Source organism: Vicugna pacos, chromosome 34 (genome assembly GCF_048564905.1).
Source record: "Vicugna pacos chromosome 34, VicPac4, whole genome shotgun sequence".
In the NCBI taxonomy this organism is placed as follows: domain Eukaryota; kingdom Metazoa; phylum Chordata; class Mammalia; order Artiodactyla; family Camelidae; genus Vicugna; species Vicugna pacos.
Window position 1 is genome coordinate 15,727,814 of NC_133020.1, and position 13,390 is coordinate 15,741,203.

Below are 13,390 nucleotides of genomic sequence, written 5' to 3' on the forward strand. Positions count from 1 at the left end.
ATTTTGTCATTTTTGAAAACTGTTGTTTATTGCTTGTAATAGTTTGTGGTTACTTACAAATTAATATTTTTGACTGTAGGACTTAGTCCACTGTGGAAAAAGAGATGAGCTGAGAGAGGAAGAAAATGCCCTTTTGGACTATGATTTAAGGCATCAGATACCATCTGTCTTCTTGGGGAAGAGAGAGTCGTTTTGTCTTTGCAGAGCAGTTGCCCGTCTCTTTAATAGCCTCAAGGAATTACTTTCCCTTTCCCCGAGACACTCACAGAACCAATTAGAGAACTCAGATAAAAAGCCTGGGTCTTTTCTTTATCAGTGGGATGAATCATGTCAATAGCTTCTGGCTTTGAGAGATCACAGTTCATAACTAAAAAACAGTGACCTTCCCTCCCTCCCCAGCTAGATGCTTCCTTCTCATTAAAAAACTAGTTCTGCTGTAATTTCAAACTAATTGAAGCGATAGTAATTTCAAAATAATTGAAGCGATAGTACAAGGAACTTTGTATAACCTTAACCCGTAGTTACCATTTGTTTATGTCTTACTCTGTCTTCACTTTATAGTTCTCTTTCTCTCTCTCCTTGCCAATTCATTTGATGATAAATTCAGGACATTATGTCCCTTTGTCTAAATATTTCAGCAGAACAAGGACTTTGCCTTGTGTAACCATGGTACAATTGTCAAAATCAGGAAATTCAGCATTGATCCTACTATGCTTTCATCTATAGCCCGTATTCAAATTTTCTCAACTGTCTGTAGAATGCCATTTATACTAGTATTTCCTCCTTGTTCAGGATCATGTACATTTAGTTGTGATGTCTCTTTAGTCTCCTTTAAGCTGAATTTCTTTAGGATTTCGTCTGTCTTGATCTTGACGTTTCAAAAATCAACTATATTGAGTTATACTTTCATGCAATAAAATGCATTCATTTAAAGTCATGAGATCAGTGGGTTTTAGACAAATGTATGCGCCCCTCAGTCAGATCAAGACAGAACATTTCCATCACGTCCAGAAGTTCCTTTCTCCCTCTCGCTGCCCGCCCTGTCCCAGGAAACTGGTGGTGGTCTTTCTGTGGCCATGAATTAGTTTTGCCTGTTTTGTTATAGATCTTCATACATTGTGTGTTCTTTTGCATCTGGCTTGTTTTTGCTCAGTATGTTTTTGAAATCAATCCTCATTCTTTCACGTATCGGTTCATTCTTTGTGTTACGGAGCAGCATTCCCTTACACGGATGGACCACAATATGGTCATCCACATTTGGGCATTTGATATTTATCACTTTGTACTCTTACCGCTTATTTTCCTCAACCAGTTGAGATCTCTTGTCTAGTGTCATGGCCCCTGCCGACTGTTCCTTTCCTACTTGACATACAAGTTTTATTTAATTGGACCATCTTTATTATGCCCTCCTTTACCTTAGGATCTCTGGGCTATTGCACTGATAGAACAACCCATCAAGTAATCCTGCCACACTAGGCATGCAAGGGAGTTACCGCACTGGGGGACATCCCCCGTTACAGATGTTCAGTCTCTGCGTCCCTCCTCCATGTGCTTCACGACCTATTACAGAAGTGAGGAGCTTCATATTAGGTGGATGCGTGAAGTTATTGTATGAAATTTAAATATGAGCATAAGGATGGCACTGAGCGCTGAGGTTAGAATGTGCCCGTCTGGGCTTGTCAGTGGCTCAGATCTATTCCTTGCTCCTCCCCTGCTCAGCTTTGAGTTATGGGAAGGCTAACCCCTCCAAGCTGCATTCTCCAGTGTCTTGTCTGGCAAAGCCTAAATGCTGTCAGTGCTTTCCAGGGCACTGAAAATGAGGGAAAGGGGAAACGAGGCGAGGGAGGATGGGAAATACATGCAAGACGGCCCATAACTGAGCTGGCCACTGCTCCATGAAGAAACGAAACCGGTCGCTTGGCCCTGGAGAGTGGCTGTACCGGGACACCCTGAGTGTAAACAGTCAACGGAGGGAAAAGTGAGGAGAAGATTTATACACCAGTCCCCTTCCATCTCTCATCTCCCAGCTGTTACAGCTTATCCCAAGCAAAAGCAAATAACCTGCACTTCTAGTATGTACGGCTCCTCAGACCCGGCTGTCACATCCTGTGGTTTGGTGCTTACCAGAGTCCACAGATGGTGTTCCGAGCTAGACTCTTCAGCTGCAGACTTCAGACGGTGGAAACTGCAGCCCCACTTGCAGATGATCACTGCAAGGGCAATAGTGTGAAAGCAAGTGGTTAAGAACCAAGAGGCGTATGAAGCTGAGGCTGAGAATGTGAGAAAGTGCCTAAGATGTCTTCGAGTAAACCAGGCTCCCCGATTCTAGGTGGGTTTTGTCAAGAGGAGATGCTGATAGGAAATGGGAGGATGAGAGAAAGGAGAAGCCAGGGTGGCTTTAACCCTTGTCTACTTTAGATTTCTTCTGTAGCAACAGTGACACTGCTTCTCTGCTCCTGCTCCTCACTGGACAGATCTATGGTTCTAGCTTCTGCCAGGGGTCCTGACTCCAGGAAACCACCTCTTTCCTTTTCCCCTCGTTTAGGGGGTAGTTGAAACTTCCTGGTATTTGTTAAACTCTGGGTTTCCTTATTGATTCCTAGGTGATTTCTTAGCATCTTTGTCACCTTTGTAATCAATTCCCTGAGTTAAATTCCCTCTGTTTTAAATACTCAGATTTCTGTTTTCCTTGCTGGACCCTGACGATACACGTATGTTTTCTCGTTTTCTCATTGTGACCACCCTGTAAGGTAATTCAGGCATACCTTGGCGGTGCTGCAGGTTCGGCTCCAGACCACTACAGTCAAGTGAGTATCGTGATAAAGTGAATGTTGCAATAAAGTGAGTCACACACATTTTTTTGGTTTCTCAGTACATATAAAAGTTACGTTTATACTGTAGTCTATTAAATGTGCAACAGTATTATTATGTATAAAAAAGAGTGTACATGCCTTAATTAATAATCACAAAAAATGCTAACTATCATCTGTGCCTTCAGCAGGTTGTAATCTTTTTACAGGTGAACAATCTTGCCTTGGTGTTGATAGCTGCTGACTGATCAGGGTGATGGCTGCTGAAGGCTGGGGTGGCAGTGGCGATTTCTTAAAACAAGACAGCCCTGAAGTTTGCCACATCAGTTGACCCTTCCTTTCACAAGCAGTTTATCTACAGCATGCAGTGTTGTTGGATAGCATTTTACCCACAGTAGAGCTTTCTTTCAAAATTGGAGTCAATCTTTTCAAACCCTGCCACTATCTTATCAATTAAGTTTATGTAGTGTTCTGAATCCTTTGTTGTCATTTCAGCAGTCTTCACAGCATGTTCACCAGGAGTCATTTCCATCTCAGAAAACCACATACTTGGCTCATCCAGAAGAAGCCACTCCTCATCTGTTAAAGTTTTATCATGAGATTTCAGCAATACAGTCCCATCTTCAGGCTCCACTTCTGACTCTAGTTCTCTTGCTCTTTCCACCACATCTGTAGTTAATTCCCCCCATAAAGCCTTGGACCCCTCAAAGTCATCCATGGAGGTTGAGATCAGCTTTTTTCAGATTCCTGTGTATGTTGATATTTTGACCTCTTCCCATGAGTCACACATGTTCTCAGTGGCATCTAGAATGGTGAATCCGTTCCAGAGGTTTATAATTTGCTCAGATCCATCAGAGGAATCATAATCTATGTCAGCTGTAGCCTCACAAGATATATTTCCTAAATAATAAGACTTGAAAGTCAAGCTTACTCCTGGATTTATGGGCCGTTGTGTTAGCAGGCACGAAAACAACAGTGCTCTCATTAGACATCTCCATCAGAGCGCTTGGGTGACCAGGGACATTATCAGTGAGCAATAGCATTTTGAAAATCTTTTTTTTTTTTCCCCCTGAGCAATAGGTTTTAAATGTGGGCTAAAAATATTCAGTAAACCATGTTGTAAATAGGTGTTCCCTGGTCTAGGCTTCGTTGTTCCATTTATAGGGCACAGGCAGAGTAGATTTGGTGTAAGTCTGAAGGGCCCAAGGAATTTTGGAATGATTAAGAGTATTGGCTTCAACATAAAGTCATCAGTTGCATTAGCTCCTAACAAGAGGGTCAGCTTGTCCTTTGAAGCCTTTAAGCCAGGCACTGACTTCTTTCCATCTATAAAGGTTCTACGTGGCCTCTTCTTCTAATATAAGGCTGTTTCATCTACACTGAGAATCTGTCGTTTAGTGTAGCCACCTTCATTGATGATCTGAGCTGCATCTTCTGGGTAACTCGCTGCAGCTTCTACGTCAGCACTTGCCACTGCACCTGGCACTTCTGTGTCATGGAGATGGCTTCTCTCCTCAAACCTCATGAACCAAACCGCTAGCTTCGCACTTTGCTTCTGCAGCTTCCCCACTTCTCTCTGTCGTCACAGAATTGCAGAGTTAGGTCTTGCTGTGGGTTAGGCTTTAGCCTAAGGGAATGTTGTGGCTGATTAGATCTTCTGTCCAGACCACTATGACCTTCTCCATATCAGCAAGAAGGCTGTTTTCTTATCATTCATGTGCCCACTGGAGTGCACATTTTATTTCAGGAACCTCAAGAACTTTTCTTTTGCACTCACAGCTTGGCTAGCTCTTTGGTGCAGTAGGCCTAGCTTTTGGCTTATCTTGGCTTTTGATACACCTTCGTCACTAAACTTAATCGTTTCCAGCTTTTGATTTAAACTGAGAAATTCGTGACTTCCTTTTACTTAAACGCTTAAAGGCCATTGGAGGATTGGTAATTGGCCTAATTTCAATGTTGTTGTGTCTCAAGGAATAGGGGGGCCCAAGGAGAGGGGAATGGCTGGTTGATGGAGTAGTCAGAAGACACCCATTTATCCATTATGTTCACCATCTTCTATGGGAGCACTTTGTGGCACCCCAAAACAATGACAATAGTAACATTCAAGATGACTTACGGCAGATCACCATAACAAATATGACAATAAAGAACAAGTTTGAAGTATTGTGGGAATCACCAAAATGTGCACAGAGACGTGAAGTGAGCAAATGCTGCTGGAAAAATGGCACCGATAGATTTGCTTGCTGCAGGGTTGCTGCCAACCTTCAACCTGTAAAAAGTGGAATTATCTTGTGATGTACAGTCAAATGAAGATTGCTTGTGCCATTCTCTCCATTTTATAGATAAGAAAGCTAAGGCTTGGCAAAATTATTCAGTTAATTTTGGGGTTTGAACCCTTTCCCTGATTTTATCTGCTATGTTTTTGTCAGAATCTCAAAATAGACTCCAGATATTTTATACAAAAATTCACAAGATAATTCAGTTTTGGGAGTGGCTGTTGTGTAATAAATGAAGTTTAAAACAAAAACTAACTTAATGGCCCTCAGCTTGAGTTAAGTATGCTTTGAAACAGTTTGTAAGATTTATTTTCTAGAAATCCAAATAGCAAGAGTACTTTTTGAAAACTTAGAATAGTTGCTGCCACTTTAATTTTGTTTGCTACAGTTTTCAAAGGCTCTTTCTCACATTTGATTTTGTAATTTTGTACTACGGCCACCAGATGGCATCATCACACAAACCAAGCTCTACAATCAAGGCTCTTAAATTTAAAAATCTTGCTCTGTAGAATAGAGTCATAAATATATTCTCACAAACTGCTACTGGGGATGTTAGCTACTGTAAATAGATTTAGCAAACTATAGTCTTAGTCTTAAAAATGATAGTACTTTCTGAGCTAATGATTCTACTTTAGAGATTTATCTTCAGAAAATAATACATATGAACCAAATGCTACACACTTAGATTTTTACCTTAGCATTATTTGAATTGCCAAATACCAGGGAAAAACCTTACACCCAACAAGAGGGGATGGGTTAAATATATAGGTTAAATATATATGCTGTTACCATACAATTGAAAAATATAAAAATTAAAAAATAATTTTTATGATGTATTCAGTGATATGAAATGCTTCTGAAATATTTCTGTTAATTGAAAAATTTGGATTGTAAAATAATGTGTGATCCCTACCATGTACAAAATGTACATAGAAAACATAGAAAGGAAATATATTGACATAATTTTAAAAAGAGATTGTAAGGTTTTTTCTTCATGTTTTCCTTGTTGCTCCAATTTTCAACAATGAGTAGCTGGAAAAAAATCATACGTTATTAAGAAGAAGAAATCAAGTCAGAACAACAAAGCGAGGGAATAAAATTTGGGGTTGCTTATCATCATTTCAAATTCTTTGTATTCAACTATGTTAAACAGTAAAAAAAGTTTGTGTATTCATTAATTATCCAGTGTTATTTTATATGCCAGACACTGCCCTGGGTGTTGGTTATACAAAAGTGATTAAGACACAGTGTCTGCTTTTATGGAACGTATGACCAAGTTGAAGAGAGAGACGGATAAGCAGACTATTTTGTCAAGTAATACGGCAGACTCATGCTAAGCCTTATAGTGGAGCAATACATTTTCTTTTTTCCACTTGATAGTCCTAGTTCCCCCAGTTTGAACTCAAATATTTGATTTATGACTGTGACGTACTAACCTTTGTACGTGTTTTTCTTTGTTTAAGAATTTCCAAGAACAAACATGATCATGAGTAAATAGTATCTGCACTGTCTATCCGGGGGTTACAAGCACTTACCTGTTAGGAGAGACATCATCTACCCGTGAGAATGGAGTGTTGCCGCCGTGGTCGCGGTGGATTTTGGTGCAGAACACTGCCGCAGAGAAGTCTCGGTTGTCTGACGTTACCAACACTGGGATTGCAAGGGCGAGATGAGCATGTGCTAGGGAGGTTGGGGGGCCTTTCTTCCTAAGAGTAAGAGAAGGTCTGGTCCACGGCCCTTCACCTGCAGAACATTTAAGATGCAGTCCCGATGAGGGAGAGACATTGAAGAATTATTCTGAAAGCAGAAAAGGTGAATGGAAATGCTTTCAACAAGGTAAGGAGACTGCACATCTTGCGTTATTTCGACTGAAAAAAATGCACAACATGAGAGTTAAATTTTATTTGGGGCCAAATGAGGACTGCAGCCCTGGAGGCAGCCCCTCAGACAGCTCTGAGGAACTGCTCCAAAGAAGCAGCGGGGAGGTCAGCACACGTGTGATTTTGGTGAAGGGGTGGAGGTACGTGCAGTCAAGCACACGTTTTGGCAGAAGGTTGCTGCTTGTCCCGAGGAGCAGATGTCTCCCTGAATGCCTGTGGTGCTTCTCTAGATATGAGAAGATGCAAGAAATTGGGCTCCTAGGGTCTCCTGCAAATATCCAACTATCTGAAGTCCTGTTCTGCCAGCTTTTCCCAGAGCACAGAGCGCCTTATTCCTGATCTCCACCCTGAACTCCTCTCAGGGTGTGTTGAAGATCAGGGACTGCAGTGGCTGGTGACATTGTTCTTGTAGTGTCAGATGGCAGGTGGCGGTTTTTAGCTGGCACTGATTCAGGCTGCAGATGCTGCTGGAGCTCAGTGGCTCTCTCCTCCCCCTGCCCCCGCAGTTCTCCAAAAAACTCCCAATCTGCCCACCTGAACTAGCCACTTCCTCCCTCCTGGTTCATTTCCTGGTATATTGTGAGCACATTCTGGCCATCTGGAGGCAAATTTCTAGCCTGCCCCTGTTTTGTTCCCGTCTCTCAGTATTAAATTTTGTGCGTGATGTCCCTTGAAGGTAAAATAAAAAGATTTTGTGGGAAGTCCAGTATTTAAAATTTTGTTTTTGGAATTTGACATAATGTTTTCTGTTATTAACAGAAAAGTGGGATGAGAAGGTACACGTAATTCAGTTTTTATTTCTTGCCTGTAAAGTAGGCATGAACCTACTACGTGAGGTCATAGATGCGCACTTACATGCCCTCTTGGGAGTCACCTAATGCCCCTAACTCTGAGTTTGCTCATCTGTAAAATGAGGGTAACTGTTGCCCAGTGTGCTGAGGCGTAGATGAAGTGACTGATGCAGGAAAGCAACAATAGCAAAAAGCCCCCCCAAGCTCCCCAAAGCTGTGCTTGGCACTTCCCTAAATGTTAGTTTGCCTCATTAGTAAGCAATAAAATGTAGATGACAGAACAAAGAACTGGCCCACACTATTCATCTTTGAAGAGAGGAAAAAATACTCTAAAAAACACAACCGCAACAAACAACGAACAGTCCATGTTCAATCATCAGACACTTTAATACAATATCAGATCCTCACGTGTATGTTTCCTATTGTGACCATCCTGGGGGAGTCCATGACCAAGAGGCCAGGTTTAAAGTAAGCCACGGATTTAAAGGTAGATCTCAAATCTATCATATTTTTTAAAATGTACCTTTTCTTTCATTCCCAGACCTTGCATGAAAGTGAGGAGAGAGAGGAGGCCACTGTCGGGCTCACCCCGCCTCACGCGGTGAAACGCACGTCACTCTGGGTCTGGCGGTGGAGCGAGCTCTTTCAGCTTGAGACTTCCTGTGTGGTTTTAGCTCAAGGACCCGAGGTACCTCAGCTCTTTTTCTTCCTCTGCTGGGCTTGCTATGTTGACAACCTCTCAGGAAGCGTCTGGGTCTATTTTGTGTTTTATTTTCATAGCACATTTCGCAGTGTCTTTTATAATGGACTTGTAGTTACGCTTATGATGGTGGAGGGTTGAGTTGGCATAGATGAATAGCAGGTGATCTAAAACTTGATCATGTGTTATTCAATTATATTTTAGAGTTGGCTTGAACATAGTTTGACAAAGCAATATCGGATGACATGTCCTGAGCTTGAACTAACTGATAACCAGTGAGGGTGGGCCAGGAGGGTGCCGGTAGGGAAAGAAGTGAGCATGAAAAAACGCAAAAGTAGATTCACTAAGCGAAGAAGACGTTGGCATGTGTCACTGGGAGGTGAGCTCAGGGCCACATTTCTATCCAGGCTGTGCCTTGAACCTCTCCAGCACTGTGCCTGCTCTTGGTGTATAGGCATCAAGCGGTTTTTTTCAGGTATCAAAAATTGGGATAAGGGTGAGGGTCTAGCTCAGTGGTGGAGGGTGTGCTTAGCATGCACGAGGTCCTAGGTTCAATCCCCAGTACCTCCATTAAAATTTTTTTTAAATAATAAAAAAAAAATTGGGATGCAGACAAAAACATAAAGTGCAGTGCAGCCTGGTTTCTATTCTATTAAAACGTAATGGGATGCCATGTAAAGGATTCAGCATATCCCCATTTTCTGTCTAGCTTAAGAAAGAATTGTATACTTAGGTACAGCCTTACTTCCGAACTATGGTTAGCCTCTGGCTATTTAACTTTTTAGTTTCTCACTTTTTATTTGTCTTCCCCGTGGGCTTAATGTTAGGGACTTTTGATAGCTGTGACTCATTTGCTTCTGAAGTCAGTATCCGTGGATTTCAAACTTTAGTTTGCATCAGAATCATCTGGAGAGCCTGTGACAATGCAGATTGTTGGACCCCACCTCAGAGTTTCTGATTCAGTGATTCTGATTCCAAATTTGTGTTTTTAACAGTTCTCAGGCGATGCTTATGCTTCTGGCCTGGGACCGTGCTTGAAGACCTGCTCCTGTTTACTTTCAATTGTTTCGCAATGCAAGTGTTCATTATGTTGACCTTTACCCTTTGGCCAGTCTGAGAATCCTTCCTGGGCACTGGTGTTCTCTGACAAGAGACACTGCTGTCCATTTCTTCAGAGTCTCAAGTAGCCTTTCCATTCCTGAGAATATTTTCTGATAAATGTTATTTCCCCAATAGAATCTGCTCTCAGAATGAAGATTTATATATTTCTTCTCTCAGTAAGGTTCACGCCTTTCTTTTGTAGCCAAAGACCCCTTCTTCTCTTGTTCACACGGGAATCCCAGTGGTAAACAGGAAATTCAGCTGAGTTCCATCTTGGTCGGGGTCAGGATTATCCTTTTGTGGTTCAGGCCCTCACAGGATGTCCAGGCTTCTCCTGCTTTCTCTTGAGGAGAGCTTAAAAGTGTCCAGAACTGTTGAGATAAAAAATGGCCCAAAGAAGACAGGTAGTAGAAAGTTCGTGGTCTCGGACAATTGGGTTACTTTCTGCTTTCCGTTCTGTTATGTTCAAAAGTTCCGTTAGTACCCACTTCCCCTTGACTCTGTACTCCACTTTTCTGTCTTTCTTGTCCCCAGTGCCTGGGGAAAACATCACACTCAACAAGTGCATCTCCACTTCAGTCTCCTAGAGTACTTTGCAAATTAGGGTCAGCTTTGTTCCAAGCTGGGCGAGAAAGAGTGCCTTTCAGGCTGTGAGTGAGAGGGAGGGAAAACTGGGAGCACAAAAAGGCAGCCGGGGTAACTGTCCTGTAACTCTGTGTCTCTGTGTTTATATATTCACTCATAAATACCTTAGTTCATTCATGTAGTCTTTCTTCATTCAGCAAATATTTATTGAGTCCCATGTGCCTTCAGTTAACACTGTTAACCAAAACTTCAGAAACCAAGACCTGGTTGAAATAAAGAGGTGTTTGTTAGGGATTTGTTAGGACTGCAGCTTGGGAGGCACGGATTCAAAAAGAAGCACTTGAGTTGTGGCCCACAGGACACCAAGATAGGAGGAAGATTTTTAAGTGCAAAAACTACAACTACAGTGAGTTACGTAAGTTGTTTGTCAAGAATTATTATTGGAGCTGGCAAGAAGTGAGAGTGCTCGCTAAGAAGGATTGTTTGGGGTCTGAAATGGTTGCCAAGTTACAAGGCAGGAGCTTGAGACCATAAGGTTGCAGCTGGTGGATGTTGTCCCAAATCCCCCTGGTGGTGTCCTCGGGTTTGGTTTAGTTCAGAGAAAATACAAGTCCTAGGGGTGCAGGGACGTGTCTGAGACCAGATCCTCAATGGCTTTCAACTCCACTTCTGTACACCTGATCTATGATCATTCCATTATAATTCCAGTTTGTCATCAACACTAGCCTCCACTTTAAAAAAGGGATTAGTTTCCCTCCCCATGTACTATTTTCTAATTAAATTAAAATAGTATATACTTAAACATATATTGAATGTGTATATGCAAATTAAACATGTAAATATATATACAATTCAACATATGTGTGAAGTGTGATTTTACATGTATGTGTCATGGGCTTTACTCTTAGTCTCTAATCAAAGATGATAAAGAATTAATGATCTATGGTACAAATGCAGTTTTATTTTATTTCAAAGTCTCCAAGAGTTAAAATACATATTTTTTTTTTTTTGCTTTAAAAATGCTATCCTTTATTGAATGTATTTCTGGAGTTTCTTAACAATTTTCAGCAGTTAATATATCTATTCCTCTATAGTGTCTACTTGATCACAAATATGACACCTGGAATTAAAAAAAGAGCTTGTTCAACATTCTTAAATGCATAATAATATATAGTTAAAACATCTGGATGAAAATTAAAATTATTAGCAATCGATACAGTACATAAAAGTACACAGAAGAAAAAATTTTACCGTGGATAATCACTTAAAGATTCTTTTAAACTTCCTTCTAGTTATTGTTTAATTTTCTTATTTAATTAACCTGACAATTGTTTTTTTAATTAAGTATAGATTTTTTTTGTGTATATATATATATATATATATAATATATATATATATGTTTTTTTTCTTGTTGAAGTGTAGTCAGTTTACAATGTTGTGTCACTTTCTGGTGTACAGGACAATGCTTCAGCCATACATGAACATACATATACTTGTTTTCACATTCTTTTTCACCATAGTTATACAAAATATCAAATATAGTTCCCTGCGCTATACAGCATGAACTTGTTTATCTGTTCTATATATATCAGTTAGTATCTGCAAATCTCTAACTCCCAATTTATACGCGCACCCCCACCAGTAACCACAAGTTTGTTCTCTATGTCTGAGAGTCTGTTTCTGTTTTGCAAGTAAGTTTGTCTTTATTTTTAGATTCCACATGTAAGTGATATTGTACAGTATTTTTTCCTCTTTCTGGCTTATTTCACTTAGAATGACCATCTCCAGGTCCATCCATATTGCTGCAAATGGCATTATTTTAATTTTTTTATAGCTGAGTAGTATTCCATTGTATAAATATACCACGACTTCTTTATCCAGTCATCTATCAATGGACGTTTAGGTTGTTTCCATGTCTTGGCTATTGTAAATAGTGCTGCTGTGAACATTGGGGTGCATGTATCTCTTTGAATTAAGGTTCCCTCTGGAAATATGCCCAGGAGTGGGATTGCTGGACCACAGGGTAAGTCTGTTTTTAGTCTTTTGAGGAATCTCCGTACTGTTTTCCATAATGGCTGCACTTATTCACAATGATTATTTCTAGGTGGTGTATAACATTTTATATTTAAAAAACACTTTTCTTTGTACCTCAAGAACATGGAAAACAAAAAGGAAATACAATCTACAAGTAAAGGGAGGAAATCATAAAATTAAAAACAGAAATCAGTAAAATTTGAAATAAAAATAATAAATGTAACAATAAGTTTTGAAAAGATCAGTGACATTGATGATCCTCTCTCTGGACTGATCAAAAGAAAAAAAGATAGGCATGGAAGACCAATACCAGGAATGGAAGAGCAGCATTGTTACAGAGAGTATTAACATTAAAAGGATATTAAGGGAATGTTATGTAGAACTTTTTGATAACAAATTCTAAAACCTGCATGACATAGACAAATTTATTGAGAAAACATGGTCTTTTAAAACACACACAGAAAGAATTTGATAACCTGAATTGTTGTATATCTAAGAAAAGATATTGAATTTGCAGTTAAAACATTCCAGAGGAAATTCCAGATGTGAATTCTACCAAATATTTAAAGAATAAAGATAAAAACTTGAAAAAAAAAAAAACCTCTTCCAACAGACAGAAGAGAATAAAACACATTCCAACCAGTTTTGTAAAGTCCCTGCTACTTGGATATCAAAACCAGATAAACATGAGAAACCACAGGCCACATGCACAGAACATCACAAACATCCTCAGCAAATGCTGACACACTGACTGACCAACTTACACAAAAGTTTATGCGTCATGATGGATTGGGGTTATTCTGTATATGTAGGATTAACCGGTCGATGTGATTTGCCTTACTAATTGACTAAGAAAGAAAGGCCATATGAGAGCTTAAATAGATGCAAACAAAGCACTACACAATTTGACATCATTTTTGCGATACTCTTAGTAAATTGATAGTAAGGGAGATCTTCCTTACCGTGATAAAGTACATCTAAGAAAAACCTATAGGTAACACTATATTTAGCAGTGAAAGTGTGGGTACTTTCCCTTTAACACTGGCTACAAGGCAAGGATATCTATTCTCACCATTTCTGTTCACCATCATAAGGGAGGCCATTTCAGTGCAATAAAGCAAGAAAAAAGGTCACACAGATCGGACAGGAAAAGCAAAACTATATTTGCAAAGTGATGTAATGTCTGCTTGGAAAATTCCAAAGTCTCTCTAAA

General features: G+C 40.0%; 1 protein-coding gene across 1 annotated transcript in view; it reads left to right on the forward strand.

Moving 5' to 3' along the window:
• The first annotated feature begins 1,612 nt into the window (after positions 1-1,612).
• LOC102531914 (C-type lectin domain family 12 member B-like) overlaps positions 1,613-13,390 on the forward strand; it is a 40,392-nt gene continuing 28,614 nt past the window's right edge. Inside the window, exons 1-3 of the mRNA XM_072954822.1 lie at positions 1,613-2,807; positions 6,550-6,922; positions 8,299-8,445. The gene's annotated coding sequence lies outside the window, so the exon portion shown is untranslated. The remainder of the gene's footprint in view (positions 2,808-6,549; positions 6,923-8,298; positions 8,446-13,390) is intronic.